Here is a 14,782-nt window from a genome sequence, read left to right as displayed (position 1 = left end):
CCCCAACTGCTCTCCCCTGCTGGCTTGGTCACCCCCAACTGCCCTCCCCTGCCAGCCTGATCGCCCACAACTAACCTCCCCCGCTGGCCATCTTGTGACCACATGGGGCGGCCATCTTGTGCGAGGGCATGATGGTCAATTTGCATATTACCTCTTTATTATATAGGATGATACATCAATAAACTCATTTAAAACATGTGAGTCAGAGATGTTCCCTTCACATATCAAAAAAGAGACATTGCCCTGGCCTGGTGGCTCAGTTGATTGGAGCATCTTCCTGTACACCAGAAGGTGATGGTTCGATTCCCAGTCAGGGCACATATCTAGGTGGCAGTTTAGATCCACGGTTGGGGCACATATGGGAGGTAGCCAATCGATGTTTCTCTCTCTCTTTCTTTCTCCCCCCACTCTCTCTCTTCCTTCTCCTCTCTAAAATCAATAAAAAATTAAATTAAATTTTAAAAAAGAGACAGACCACCAGGATGACAAGGAGATTTCAATTTGCGCAAAAGCACATCTCTTGGGGTTCTTCACATTTCCAGGTATTACCTCCTTTTTTACATCGTATGTTCTTTTTATTTGAAGTTTGGTAATTACAATTTTTCTCAGATGTGTCAAATTCAAGACTGAGCCATGGAGACTTTAATATCACCTCTACATGGCTGAGACCCACTTTATATCTCCACTCAGACTTTCTCCTTTCCCAGGCTTGTATGAGTGCATACAAACTGCCCACTCAGCACCTCCATCTGTATATCCCTCAACATCCCAAACTCTCTGTCCTAAACAGAATTCCTGACTTGTATTCTCCCCAAACCACCTCAGCCACAGCTTTCACCTCTTACATAATACCAACCTTCTATGCCCATGTACTGTTCTTTAGGCCCCAAAATGTTGGACTTCTCTCTTCATCTCACATCTTACAACAACCCACCAGAAAATCTTATTGGTTCTCTTAAAATATCCATACCCTGAACACTTTTCATCATCATCATCATTTCATCACTTTCTGGATTCTTACAATGGCCACCCACCTGGCCACCCTGCTGTTACCTCTGCCTGCCTTGTAGTCTGGTTCCCCCATAGCACCCTTCCCATCCCTGTGCGGCCCAAGTGCTATCAGGGTGCTCCCCAGACCCACACTCTGCAGTGGTCCCATGCCTCCGTGCAGAGTCTTCAAGGCCTCATGGAGTCCTACCTCTGTGCTCCCTTGCTTGGTGTGTTCTTCCACACTCATCTCCTTGCTGTTCCCTACTCTGTGCCTTGCTTACTCATCTGTTCACACCCTTTATTTTTTTTTAATATATTTTATTGATTTTCTTACAGAGAGGAAGGGAGAGGGATAGAGAGCTAGAAACATCGATGAGAAAGAAACATCGATCAGCTGCCTCTTGTACACTCCCTAGTGGGGATGTGCCCGCAACCAAGGTACATGCCCTTGACCGGAATCGAACCTGGGACCCTTCAGTCCGCAGGCCGATGCTCTATCCACTGAGCCAAATGGCCAGGGCATGTTCACACCCTTTAAAGCTTTGCTCAATTATCATCTTTCCATAGTATTTCATCTGACTCCTGTATCTAAAACAGCAACCTTGCTGTACTTCCCATTCTCTGCTTTATTTTTCTTCACAACAATTACCACCTTCTAACACACTATATAATTTACTTATTTAAGTCTTTCACCTGTCTCTTCCCCTTAGAATGCAATCTCCCTGAGGGAAAGAATTTTTGTCAGTTTTGTTCACTGACACATTCCTGAAACACAGAGGCATACCAAGTGTGTGTTGACTGACTAACCATATGAATGAATGAGTTGTGGTGTTCAGATACTTTCTGTTATTTTGCCAGCTGGGGTTTGCAAGGCTATATCCATGTAAAGGATAACTGTGCTGCATCTTTATTCTCTTATCTTTGATAAGAAATGTGCAGAGAGAGTAGTCTGAGCTGAAAAATAGGGAGGGAAGGACAGGTAAGAACACTTGGCCTAGGCAGGGAGAAAATCATTGTAGCTATGTGCAAACAAAAACTGAGAAACACAATATACGTGAAATTATTACTCAATTTTGAGCACCTACCAAACAAGAGGCATACTATTAGGTGCTGTGACTCAGAGACAAATGAGGCATGGTCCTTCCCTTAGAAAGGCATGGGGAGAGCCCAGGCAGGTAGCTTTGTCAGTTAGAGTGCTGTTCTGTTATGTTCCAAGGTTTCAGGTTCGATCCCCGGACAGGGCATATACAAGAAGTAAACAACTAATGCATAAATAAGTGGAACAACAAATCTATACTTCTCTCTCTCTCTCTCTCTCTCTCTCTCTCTCTCTCTCACACACACACACACACATACACACACACACACAATCAATAAATAAATTTTTAAAAATTTTTTTAAAAATAAAGTTATGAAGAGATATATGTACAAAGATCATTGCAACAGATATCTGAGGATGCTTTGGGAGAATACAGGAGGAAGACTTGTTCTGCTTGGAGGAACAGGAGAGGCAGCAGACAGTTGGAATTACGGAATGAGCAGGAGTATCTTGCAGAGAAGGATCAGAGGGGCCTCTTGATCTGAAGGACAAGCATTTGCAAGAGGCTGATGTCCAGAAAAGATCAAATGTGCTTGAGAAAGGCAACGGTGTGTGTGTGTGTGTGTGTGTGTGTGTGTGTGTGTGTGTGAGAGAGAGAGAGAGAGAGAGAGAGAAACAGAGAGAGAGAGAGAGAGAGATGGTAAAGGGGGGAGGCCTGAACTATGATGGTGGCAGTGGACACCTCGCCCCAAAAGAATTTGGGAAGGCAACATGAACAAGGCATTAGAGAAATGTATTGTAAAAGGCCAGAAGAGTTAAATTCTAGTAATGCAGCAAATAAGTCATTGTCATGGGACAATGATTTTTAAGCACTAGGAGGAAGAGAAACAGGAGTATTCAAAACCCATTGGTGGAGCTCCAAGAACAAAGGGGAACTCAGGACTCAGGAGAGCATTTGCTCACTCTGGTATACCTCAGAGGGAGGCTCCTCTGGGGAATTATATTTAGGAAAAGTTGATAAATAGCCAAAGAATCAGCTGTTGCAAAGCCCATCTGACTGGCAAACTCCCCCAGTGAGGGTCTGATGAAAAGGGGTGAATTATGCTTTGTGTTGGTTTCATCCTCCCCTTCAGGGCTACAGGGATGGCTATGTAACTCACCATCCTTGCTCGCACCTTTCTTACCTACAACAAGCAACTATGCTCACATAACAACTTTTTTCTATTTCCACTATCAAACCAAAAACCACTGTATAAAACTTACAGTTTATGGAATTGTTCCATTGGGTTTTGTCAGTTCTCTAGGAACGTGACCAATTCTATCCACAAGAAGAAAAGAAGACTCTAGCTGTATACAACACAGAGGATTGGCCCTGGACAGTAGCTCAGGTGGCCAGAGCATCAACCAGCTATGCCTAGGTTTCGGGTTCGCTCCCAGTCACGGCACATACAAGAATCAACCAATGAATGCATAAATAAGTGGAACAACAAACCTCTCTCTTCCACCCCTCTTCCTCTCTCTCAAATCAATAAAATTTTTACAAAATTAAAAAATACAAAAGACTGTGGTTTGGGGTTTTATTCTCTAAGTGTTGGATATCTTTCCAAGTGGGAAGTTCGTGATCTCTGTCTCTAAAAAGCATACAACCTTAGGAACTGGATGGCAGAAGAACCAAACTGTGGTGGGTGACAGAAACCATATTTTCCACAATAAAGAAAAAAGGAACCACAAACAAATTCCAGGTTATGATTTCTCCCTAAGATGACAGACACACTCCACCCTGTCAAGGCAAATGATGCCCACAAGCTGTCTCTGAGGCTTCACCTAAAATATACCCTTGTCCTGGATGTAGCCATAATGTTCTATAAATACTTACCCTGTTTTTATACTTGTGTGATGCTCTGATTCTGCTGCCTATGTGTGCCTGTTAAATCCATCTCCAGAAGATAGACCACCTATGATTTTGATTTATTTTATCCAACACCCAGGAGGCTATTAAGTGCATGAATAATTTTTGATGCCTATTATGTAAGTTGATTTCTCATGCTATAAGGAAACTCCCAGTATGTGCGTGGTCAGGTGTTGGGTGCAACGGGGAACAAAACTCCCATGGGCATCCAAGCCACTCTCTGTCCGAAGCTTATTTCTGTCATTAACTTGCTGCACTAATTACTTGGGTGAAAGATACATAAGAAAACAGGAGTTGAAAATATTTCTACTTAATGGCAATGAATGGAAGTAACTAAAGAATTGTAAACAATATTTGGATTTTTGCCTTTGTTTCTAGGGAAAGAAATGTCAATGCCACTGATTAACAAACCATGGGTAATTCTTTTTTTCTATTCTCAAATGTTTTCAAGTTAAAGCCCTAAGAGCTTTCTGATGATTTTTGAAGATTGAAGACTTTCAGAAGGCAGGGTGATGGGATCCATTAGTACAAAGGCAAAAGCATATTTCTTCCTCCCCCGCCCGAAACTGGCCCTCTCCTATTGATGTTCCAGGACTCACTGGGGACTCCCGTGAGGTCTCCCGTGCTAAGGAGGCCTTCTCTGTCCCAATAAGATAAGGAACACTAGGGTGATGCCTTTATCTGCAAATTCCTTCCTGGAAGGCCAGGTGACATTTATGAAATATCAGAGCTAAGGGTCGTTCCCCTTAATGCAACTTTCTCTTTATAAAATTCACATCAGGATTGTAGGTAAGGAGGTAACATTTATTTCAGAAGTATCTCCATTTCAATGCCGACTGGCCTTCTTACACCCCAATGTGTTCCAATTTCGCCCCCTTCCCCCCGCCACCAAGTTAGCATTGTTAGCCATGTGACAAAAGCAAGCCAAACTCAAAGTACAGAATACAAAGACAAATTTCTTATTTTAAGAGTCTCCCATATTTTTTTGTGATAGGTGCTTCACAGATATTATCTCACTGGCTCCTCTGACTATAACTTTTCTTAGAAATAAAAAACAAACAAACTGAGACTCAGAGATTCAGTAATTCACCCAAGGCCTCATAGCTACTAAGGGGCAGAGCCAGAAATCAACCCAGGCTCAATGACACCACAGCTCCACTCAATCTGCCATACCGGGCTGCATCACATAAATCCTGTCAGGCGGCAGGAACTCTAGTCTTGGCACTGCAACTAAGACCCTGGCAAGGTCCCCAAACATCTGTAAGCAGCTCCTCATTTGCAAAAATGATCTATATATCTACCTTTAATTGTAAGACTCCATCCATCTGAAATGTTTGACTTGACTGATAACCCCCAAATATCGTCTGTGCATGCTTCGTACACAACACTGCACATCTGGTGTGACTTCAGCCCCTGCTACTCTGCTGTATTCGAGGCCTCAGCTCTCCTGCCAAGACCTACAGGCTACATCTGTGCTACTGGTCACTCTGTAGTTACTCTGTTACAAAACACTCAGCCATCCCAATAAAAGGGGATTGAGAAGGCAGAACACTGCCCTCCATTGTGTTCAGCTCCAGTCTGGTTCTTATCCTCACCACCCTCCCGCCTTTCTTCTCTCTCTCTCTCTCTCTCTCTCTCTCTCTCCCTCCCTCTCCTTCTCTCCCTCTCTCCCTCTTTCCCTCTTTCCCTCTCTCCCTACCCTCCCCCAAGAAAGAGAAAGAAATCTCCAATATTTATTGGGGGTAACCAGTGGGAGCAGAGAAATGGGTAAGCCCACACTGCACTTCCCAGCTCAGTTTGTAGGTATATCGCCCAGCTCCAGATGGCTCCACACTATTTGGTCTCCTAGTTCGCGTTTGTCACATCTATAATACTTGTTCACAGGCATGTGGTGAGAGTATAATTGTGCATTTTATGGTTATGAATGGCACAGCCTGGCAACTCTCCGATTATTATTTCCATTCGCTGTCATGCATTATCAATCTAATTCCCCATTACACGCCATTTTTTTCATGCATTCCTCACCCAGCAAGGACAAAGAAAGGCAAAAGCCCTGTGAAGAAGACTGCATCACCAGAAGAACAGGCTGATTTTGATAAAAATTAGGAAGTTATAGCCTCAAATTTGGGGGACAGCTTTGGGCTAATTCGAAGTGAAAGTTACAGTTAATTGTTTAGTATTGTGCATCAGTACCGAGACTTCTGGCCCCGAGGTTGGCAAGGTATTGCTAACTGTGAAAAAGGGGCCCTACCACAAGATGGACTAGGAAAAGGTCAGACACAGGAGGACCTAACAGATGACATTTCACTTTAGATCACTGGGATTTCCAGATTCTAAAGACACCTAAATATATTGATGTTGGAATGTGGGCTGAAAGGTTCACTTAGTGCTTGACTTACTCCTACAAAATCTATTGAGTGTCCAACATGAGCAGAGGATTCAATGCTGTGAGCATTAAGTGAACAGCAAGTATGTGGTAACCATGAATTGGCAAACAACTGCTAATAAGCTAGGATAGCCATAAGATGCATGAGGATATAGTCAGAGTTTGGGGAGAAAGGTGTACAAGTACAAATGTTCTTGACCATGGACAGTTAGTTTCTTCTTGTGATACATCATGGAGTAATTGGAGCTCCAATTTTAAAACAAAAACACCCCAAACACCACAGATAGAGATCTGGCTTCCTAACAAGCAGGATCCTACACGCTACATTTCTGAATTAGACTAAGCTTTGCTTGAATATTTGCACAGGGGTTATTCACTCAGTTCAAATGGAGGCTACCAGCTCACTGCTTCTTGATTATTTGGTAGTAATAAGACCATTGAACTAAACCAAAGCTCTCAAATTCCCTATAACAATCTTGGCCTTTATACTTAGCAGTAATTTATACCTGTAGTTCAAGAAGAATATCTTTTCTCTTTGGGGAGAAAATACCTAATTTCCACGGAATCAATTAAGAATTGATTCAGCACCCTAGAGAAGCATGAATGCAATCCACTGAACAGTAGAAACAGCTCTGATCATCTTCTGACAAAGGCGTAATGATAGATATTTTTAGGAAAACACTATTAGCGGTGGAACAGGCTGCCTCAAGTGTAAGGGTGTGCCTAAATCATTCCTTATAAGAGAAAGACATGCTGATCCCATGGGACAGGGGAAGGGTGTCAGCTGACGGATTTAGGGAACCAAAAGGAAACTGCTGCGGAGAGACTTTTTGATAAGCCAGTTTATGCTGATTCAGAAAGCTTCTTCCAGAAGAGAGTAGTGACACCAGCAAGCCTTTGTGTGCAGTGGCAACCCTGCAGCCCAGGGGAGCTTGTGAACCAGCCCTTGAGATTACATGGCCTGGGAGAAGCAATCAAATAAATGTAAGCCACTACCAAGGTGATTCAGGCTGATGATGGCTGCAATGAACACCTTCCCCAACAAGTTCGGTTTTTAGTGGCCACTTTCCCCAGATTCATTTACTCTTTGAGCTTATTGTAGGAAAAGTTCAAGTATCTATGTATCCTACATAGCCGATGGAATGATCTCTTCTCTTCCTTTTCTATTTCAACTCCTGCCTTTTAGGAAACACCCAATGTCTTCTTTTGTTGCTTTAAGTCCATGTGCAGAGAGTACTGCACAGCAAAGAATCAGAAAGGGACGTGGTGGAGTGAACAGATAGCCAGCGTCCTTGGAGTTCAACAAGAAATGTGGCCTGAGGCACCTGCTGATCCTGTCCAGGTAAAGCAGCTCCTCTTTTCACCTCTTTTAGCTCAAGAAGAATACAGTTTTTAGAATTTAGGTCAAATAATCATTGGAAGGTCTTTATTCCATGGTTTTTCTTCCTATGAAGTCTCAGAAACAATTTTTAATTGAAATGCTGGAATTTTCCACAATTAATACACCTAAATAGAGATTTTCTGCCACAGATTTTGACACATCAAGTGCTATCCAAAATATAAAGTTATTAGTTAAAGTCATTGATGAGTCCAGACTTATACACCCTCATACTTTATAGAGTGGTTTAAAATTATTCCATGAGCTATTTAACTGTTAGCATGTCTGTTTCTCATTTTGAAATATTTAAATGGAAGTTCTCCAGAAGCTATACTGTCCTTTTTTAAAAAAAAAAAAAAATGTATTTACATATGCAGTATCTTTAAGAAGAATGCTTTAGATTTGAAAGTGCTCCTTCATCTTTTCAGTCATTCAATTTGTCAGACTAAATGCAACTCTTGTAACAAATAAGTATATGGCATGTGAATAGAACTATAAGTATTTTACTTTACACACATAGAGGCATCAATAATGTGACCACAAATGACATATTTACGCAGTAAGGTCAGTAAAGCTCTTCCTTGGACGAGGTCTCACGCTACCCCACACTTACTAAAAGACAAAGGTAGCCCAACAGGTCCCCTCAATACCCAAGTCTCTGGATCTTTCATCTCATCACTGTCTTTCCCATCACAAATAGGCCACACTTGTTTCTTCAGCTCATCAGGGCTGACTGAAGGGCCCTTCCTTCACACCTCTGGAATACATTCTATTCCACAGAGCTTTTTCCAAGTTCTAGAACCCAAGCAAGGCCTCATACGTGGCTTTGCCTTTGACCTCAGACTGTAAAATTTGCTATTATGATAAAATGGAGAACTGTACACATCTGTAACACAGTTCTCATGGACTATTAAATCAGCAACTCACTGAACCTCAAGGGGTCTTGGTTTCCCCAACAACAAGATCATGCTAATGGTAGAAGCCACCTGCCAGGCTACCAGGGGACTTGGCACCAATGCCTACAAATGACACAGAGGCCCTGTGCCGTAAACAACAAGTCTTATTAATAAAATCAGGTGAAGATGAGAGCCAGAAAGAGTATAGCAGTAGCAGGGGCAGATCATATTGGTCAAAACAAAAGAGAGTAGAGAGATTTTCTGATCCTCATTTCTACAGATACGGTTCCCCTTTAATACAAGAAGAGTTTAAGGCTATTATTGTTGTTTATTCTAAAAAGTTACTTCTACCCACACAACTTGACGCGTTAGGTGTTACTTCATTTCAAGTTATCTGAAGGCAACATTCTACTCATTGACCAGACAATATAGTGTTGATTTCAAAGCATGTCCAAATATTGCTTCCAATTAAATTGTGCTATTTAACCTCTCAGGACCAAATGGATTCTGACCTATGTGCATCAGGACCCCAATTCCTCTTGTGCTTTAACTAAACCCAAATTTCATTTGCACCAGTATGGATCTCTCAGCCAACAGACATGGTTCATCCCCTGAAACTCCAGATTTCAAGAGACAAGTGATACTAGTACTTCAAGGATCAAAATCAGATTTCTGCTGATCTGGATGTCTGCTTTTCTGGCCTTGCCTAAATCAGACTCCAATGAAACAGGAGGAAATTTTATGAATGAACTTGAAGCAATTTGAAGACCAAAAACAAAACAATGAAATGTGTCCTCCCATGCTCTCCCTCAAACCCCACTTTGTAGCACATTTTAAGGAGGGCACACAGTTCTGTAAGAGCAAGGGATAGACTTTTGCATCCAGCTCCTGAGGTACTTTCCCCAGGATCAGGGGTGGCTTCCCTGGGTGAAGTCAGAAGTTGGCTCCTGGCTCTCTGGTGCTTTCCCACAAGTCAGAGTCATGCTTTTGGAAAACATGAGACTTATGGATGCTGAAGTGGCAGGGGTTACGAGCAGGTGTTCTCAACTCAATCAGGTAAATGCAGACCAAGTCGCCCAGGCCAGGAGTCTAAATACAGTCAAGGCGACTCCAAAACCGAACAGGCTGCGCAACCTGAACGGCTGGGATTCAGAAACATGCCTTTCTAAGGTGTTCTGAGAATGCCTTCCATTCAAACTGAAAGAAGCCAGAACAGCAGCAGCAGCAGCCTCTGCTGGGATGTTCCATTCATAGGGGAGAGAGAGCTTCCTCCATTCACGGTGGGGTCAGGAAGTCCTTTCCAGCACGGGATGGCCTTTCTCAGCCAGCTGAGCTTCCGGGGACTGGGCATGGCTGCATCCTTCAGAATGAGTATGTCTATTAAGTAGCTATAGCCAGAGTTATTAGTACAGAAATCCCTTGGAAATCCCACAGAATTTGCTTGAATCTCCTGAGCAGTTACTCTGCGAGCAAGGCATCAGAGAAAGGCAGTTCCTGATTACACACGGGCAGCCCACACAGCTTTCAAAGTGCAGGGCTGGTTAATCTTGTCTAAATGCAATATGTACCAACGTTTGGGCAGCTGCCTGCAATACAGAAGCACTGCGTGGGGTCATTTTTAAATGACCACGTACTAACGGGGGTTTCCTCCTCTTCTCCTCCCCTTTCTGCACCAAACTTGCTGCAGCCATTTGGAATGTAAAGAGCAGTCCATTTTGGCAGTCCCGGCAGCCAGCGGTCGGCTGCCAGTCTCCTGCCAGTCTCCTGCCACCCTGGTCTGAAATGCTCCCTCCTGCATCCAAAGGGCAGAACTCCCCTGACATTTCCATAAAAATGTTTTTTTAAAAAAACCCCACCTGGTCGGCATACAGCAATGTCCTTCCCTTTCTCCCTGGGTAAATTCAGAGAGTTCGGTGCCAAAGCAAAGTGCCTGTAGGGGAGGAGGGGGGTAGCAGAACGGAGTATACTGCGGGTCACACGTGGGGTTTGCACTGAAAAATGTCACATCCGCGACATTATATATTCTACGCCCTGCGCTAAGAAATGTCATGTCCCTTTCTCCGGCCCAGCATTTAAAAATGGACACAGAAGTACTACACAGTCCATCGCCTCCCTGCGATCACGGCTGGGAAACAAAGACACATTACCTTTTATTTGTTGCGCGTCCCAGGGAGCCAAGGAACTTCACGTTTGCAGCGGCGGATCCACGGGAACCGGCGTCCCATCCGCCTGGGAGCGCAGGCCGTGGCCTACCCCGTGGCATCCGCGCCCGGCGCCGCTGCCTCCGCCGCCGCCGCACCCGCAGCCGCCCCGCCGCTGCCGCTGCCGGTCCCGCTGCCCCCGCCCAGCGCAGCCGGCCCTCCGTCAGGCCATCGCCCGCTCGCGTCTCTCCCGCCGAGCCTGGCCGCACGCCCGGGCGCCCCGCCGCCGGCCCGCCCCTCTCCCGCCGCGCCCGGCCCGCGGCACGGTGCGGGCGCCTCCGCCCCTCGGCCCGCGCCACGCCCCCGCGCACACTGCGCGCTCCCCGGCGCCGGCGGGGGCTGCAGGGTCCCGCGCGGGGTGGGCGAGGCGGGTCCCCAACCCGCGCCTGGAGCACCGGACAACAATGAGCCCGCCCGCGCTAGGCCGGCCGCGGCCTCCCAGAGCCCGGAATCCGGCCACTCCGGGCTGGCGGCACACGCGAGTGGGGACAAAGTTAGGTCCTGAAGGAGGCTGCGGGCCTGGAGAGGCTGTGCGGGAGGAAGAGAAGGGGCTCTAACACGGGAGAGAGAGAGAGAGAGAGAGAGAGAGAGAGAGAGAGAGAGAGAGACCAAAAACATACAGAAAAACCCCACCCCGTGAGCGGGAGGAAGAGGCGACTTTGGCTGCGCTTGGCTGAAGGTGTAGCGCCCCTGAGCTAGTCCAATTTTATTGATTTTTTAATCTTCCTCCAACTCTTTGGGAATAGAAGTTCCTGTGAGGTAACTATTGTCAGGGATTCGCAACAATTACTGGAGAAAGAAGACTTCCATTTCCGGGCCCCGGGGGAGGACAACCTGACAAGTAGGCTTTGCAAAAAAAAAAGAAACAAACTGGGAGAATATCCCTACCAAGAACAATAACTCAATTCACAGGGCAAGCCTAAATGTTTATTGCTTCAGTAGCTCAATTTGCCCCAGACACATTTTTCCCCCCATGAATTGTCAAAACACAGTTGACAAAATAAAGGGCGAAGTAGACAGGGGCACCGCTTAGGAAAGGGGCAAAAGCTAGCTTGTTTCAGGGGTAAAATTTTTAGAGTTCATACATGGCTGAATTTCCCAGCATCCGTCCATTCATCATCCATCCACTATTCAAGGGTGAGATAGGTTCTCCTCTCACCGTAGCTGAAGGAGAGAGCCTGGCCAGTCTAGCACCATGATTTCCAGGGCACTGGCAGGAGTGAAAACTTACAAACTTTGTAATAATAAGAAATCTCGCAATCCTATCTCCCAGAGCACACCCACTGCGTGTTCTTCTCTAAAGATCTCTGAAGAAAAATTTTGAGAGGTCAAGAGATCTCACAGTCAATAAAGAGAAACTCCGAGTACAGTCAGTGTTGGAGGTGAAGGTGAACACGTGGGTTAGAACTGCCTGTCTTAGTTCAAGCTGTCTTGATCACATGCTGGTGACTGGGGACTCCACATGATTCTCGGGATCTGAGTCAGGGGAAGCTGTTTGCACGGGATGTGTCTGCGTTTTTTGGAGCCCTTGAGGACTGTGCCAATGCTAAGTCCAGTTCTTTCAAAAGGCAATTGAAGCCCATTTCCACCTGTCCTGAGGCCCTCAGGGGAGTGTCATTTCTTTGGATGCAGACTGTTTCCAGTGCTGGTTTGTTGTGACTGCAACACTTAGTAGAGGGTGATTGGGGAAATGTTCAAACCTACCATTTCTCTTCAGATATTTAGTTCCCATCTTTAGGAGAGTCACTGGCTTCCATTCACCTGCTGCTTTTCCACTTGGCCACTGGAAGTCTCAATATGTACTAAACTGAACCTGTCCCACCGGAAGTCCAGGTGTCCTATCTCACTACGGAGCATCTGTCCAACCCCCACAAGCCAGGGATGGAGGGGTCTTTTATCACCTTCCGTTCACGCATTCCCCATGTTCAGATGGTCACCAAACATTCCTCATAAATAGCTCTGGAAAGTTCGTTAAGAGCAGCCCCTTTTCTGACTTGCTCCAACAGCACCTGGGTTGGTTAACCTATGTAGATGAGCAACCCCTGTCCTAGCCTTCTGTGCACATCACCTTGCAACAGTCCCAGCAGCTTCCCGACTAGGTCTTGTCTCTGAAGCGCTTTCTCCACGCTGGCTGGAGTAACTCCCCTAAAACTCAGATCTGGTCATAGAACTTCTTCACTTAAACCTGTTCTGGACTTCCCTGGCTCTTAAAAATAAAGGTTATCTAGGAGGCAGCCTTTGAGCAAAACAGCTGAAGGATGACAAGGAGCTAGCTATCCAGAGAGTGGGGTGTGAGGGTGGAAGGGCATTCAGGCCACTTCTTCAGATGGCAGAATGGCCTGAGCACCAAACCTCCCTTATCCATCCAGCCTTATCTTTTGCCATCTGGCCCCAACAGGGTCCACTCACCTTCTGTGCCCAGCTCCCTTTCCAGATCCCTGTATCCCAGGTTCTCACTCATCTCCTTGCTACCCAGCAGCCAGTGACTTTGGAAACAACGCAGATCATGTCCCTGCACAACTTAACCATTGTCGATGGCTTTTCATTGCTCTTGAAGCATCCTCTCCATCTTCCTCATGTGTTAATCTCCCTGTCCCTCTACACTTTGCCACACAGGCCACCTTTCTGCCCTTGCACAACTCTTCTCTTTGCTTTTGTATTTCTCATTCTTCCTGGCCTGAATGCCCTTCCACCCTCACACCCCACTCTCTGGATAGCTAGCTCCTTGTCATCCTTCAGCTTTTTTGCTCAAAGGCTGCCTCCTAGATAACCTTCCCTGCTCAACACCTGGGAAAAGGCCTCCCCAAGGTACTCTTTGTATCATCATTTATTTCCTTCCCAACACTTCCCCACAATGGGTATTCATAGCCCCATGATAAGGTCACAGACCGATTTCAGACTGCCTGGGCTTGCATATTGCCTGGGCCACCTGCTACCTGTGCAACCTTGGGCAAGTTTCTCTGTGCCTCACTTTTCTTACCTAGGAAACAGGGATAAGAACACCGTCTACCTCATAGGGTTGCTATGAGGATTAAGGGAATCAGTATATGTGAATCATTTAGAACAGGGCCTGGCTGAATATGCTAAAGCCCTGTGAGGGCCCTTATGTGTTTTATTCTCACTGTTTCCCTGTGAGACTTGGGTTAGTATATGGCACAGGATCTTTTTACCCCCTAAGCCAGTGGTTCTCAACCTTCCTAATGCCACGACCCTTTAATCCAGTTCCTCAAGTTATGGTGACCCCCAACCATAAAATTATTTTCGTTGCTACTTCATAACTGTAATTTTGCTACTGTTATGAATCGTAATGTAAATATCTGATATGCAGGATGTGTTTTCATTGTTACAAATTGAACATAATTAAAGCATAGTGATTAATCACAAAAACAATATGTAATTATATATGTGTTTTCCGATGGTCTTAGGTGCCCCCTGTGAAAGGGTCGTTCAACCCCCAAAAGGGTCGCGACCCACAGGTTGAGAACCGCTGCCCTAAGGCTTTTGTGTTTGGCGACAAGACAGAGAATGACTAAAAATTCCGGGAAGAAAAACCTTATTTGTAGAATTTAAGTACTAAGAGAAATAGGCCACGGTAAAACTTGATGAATAAGATAAAATTCAAACTTAATTTATTTGGAAGTTAATGAAAATATAGAGAAAATATGTTCTCTGTTTCAACAGTTGTGATCCTTGGAGTTGATGGATGACAAGCTTTGTGGGTCAGAAGTCTGTAACGGTCTGCTTTCCGCAGAGCAGCCAATGTGGCCACAGGGAATGCAGGCAGTTACTTGTAAAGGCATAAAGAATCAAAGGATCTTTGCAAAGTGTTAGTCCATCTGCCCGCTCTAACATGCAGTTGTGATGAAAGAAGATAGTGTTTCCATTTTCAGCTCCAGTTTGATACTTTTTGAAGAGTCTAACTGAAAACAACAACAAGACAAAAACCAACACACACAAAAACAAATGGCAGGCTGGTTTCTGGA

At 45.2% G+C, this 14,782-nt stretch overlaps 1 protein-coding gene across 2 annotated transcripts in view; it reads right to left on the bottom strand.

Annotated features, from left to right (window-relative positions):
• Positions 1-14,782, bottom strand: part of FRMD4A (FERM domain containing 4A) — a 363,981-nt gene that overhangs the window by 239,916 nt on the left and 109,283 nt on the right. Inside the window, exon 1 of one of the 2 annotated variants that reach the window (XM_070432141.1) lies at positions 10,746-10,842. The exons of the other annotated variant lie outside the window; for it this stretch is intronic. The gene's annotated coding sequence lies outside the window, so the exon portion shown is untranslated. Of the gene's footprint in view, positions 1-10,745; positions 10,843-14,782 lie in introns of those variants that run through there. 2 annotated transcript variants of the gene reach the window in all.

Source organism: Myotis yumanensis, unplaced genomic scaffold, assembly GCF_028538775.1.
Source record: "Myotis yumanensis isolate MYYU_CA2020_CCGP unplaced genomic scaffold, mMyoYum1.0.hap1 SCAF_1, whole genome shotgun sequence".
Classification (NCBI taxonomy): domain Eukaryota; kingdom Metazoa; phylum Chordata; class Mammalia; order Chiroptera; family Vespertilionidae; genus Myotis; species Myotis yumanensis.
The sequence above is the reverse complement of the archived record's forward strand: the minus strand, read 5'-3'. Positions and strand labels throughout refer to the sequence as shown.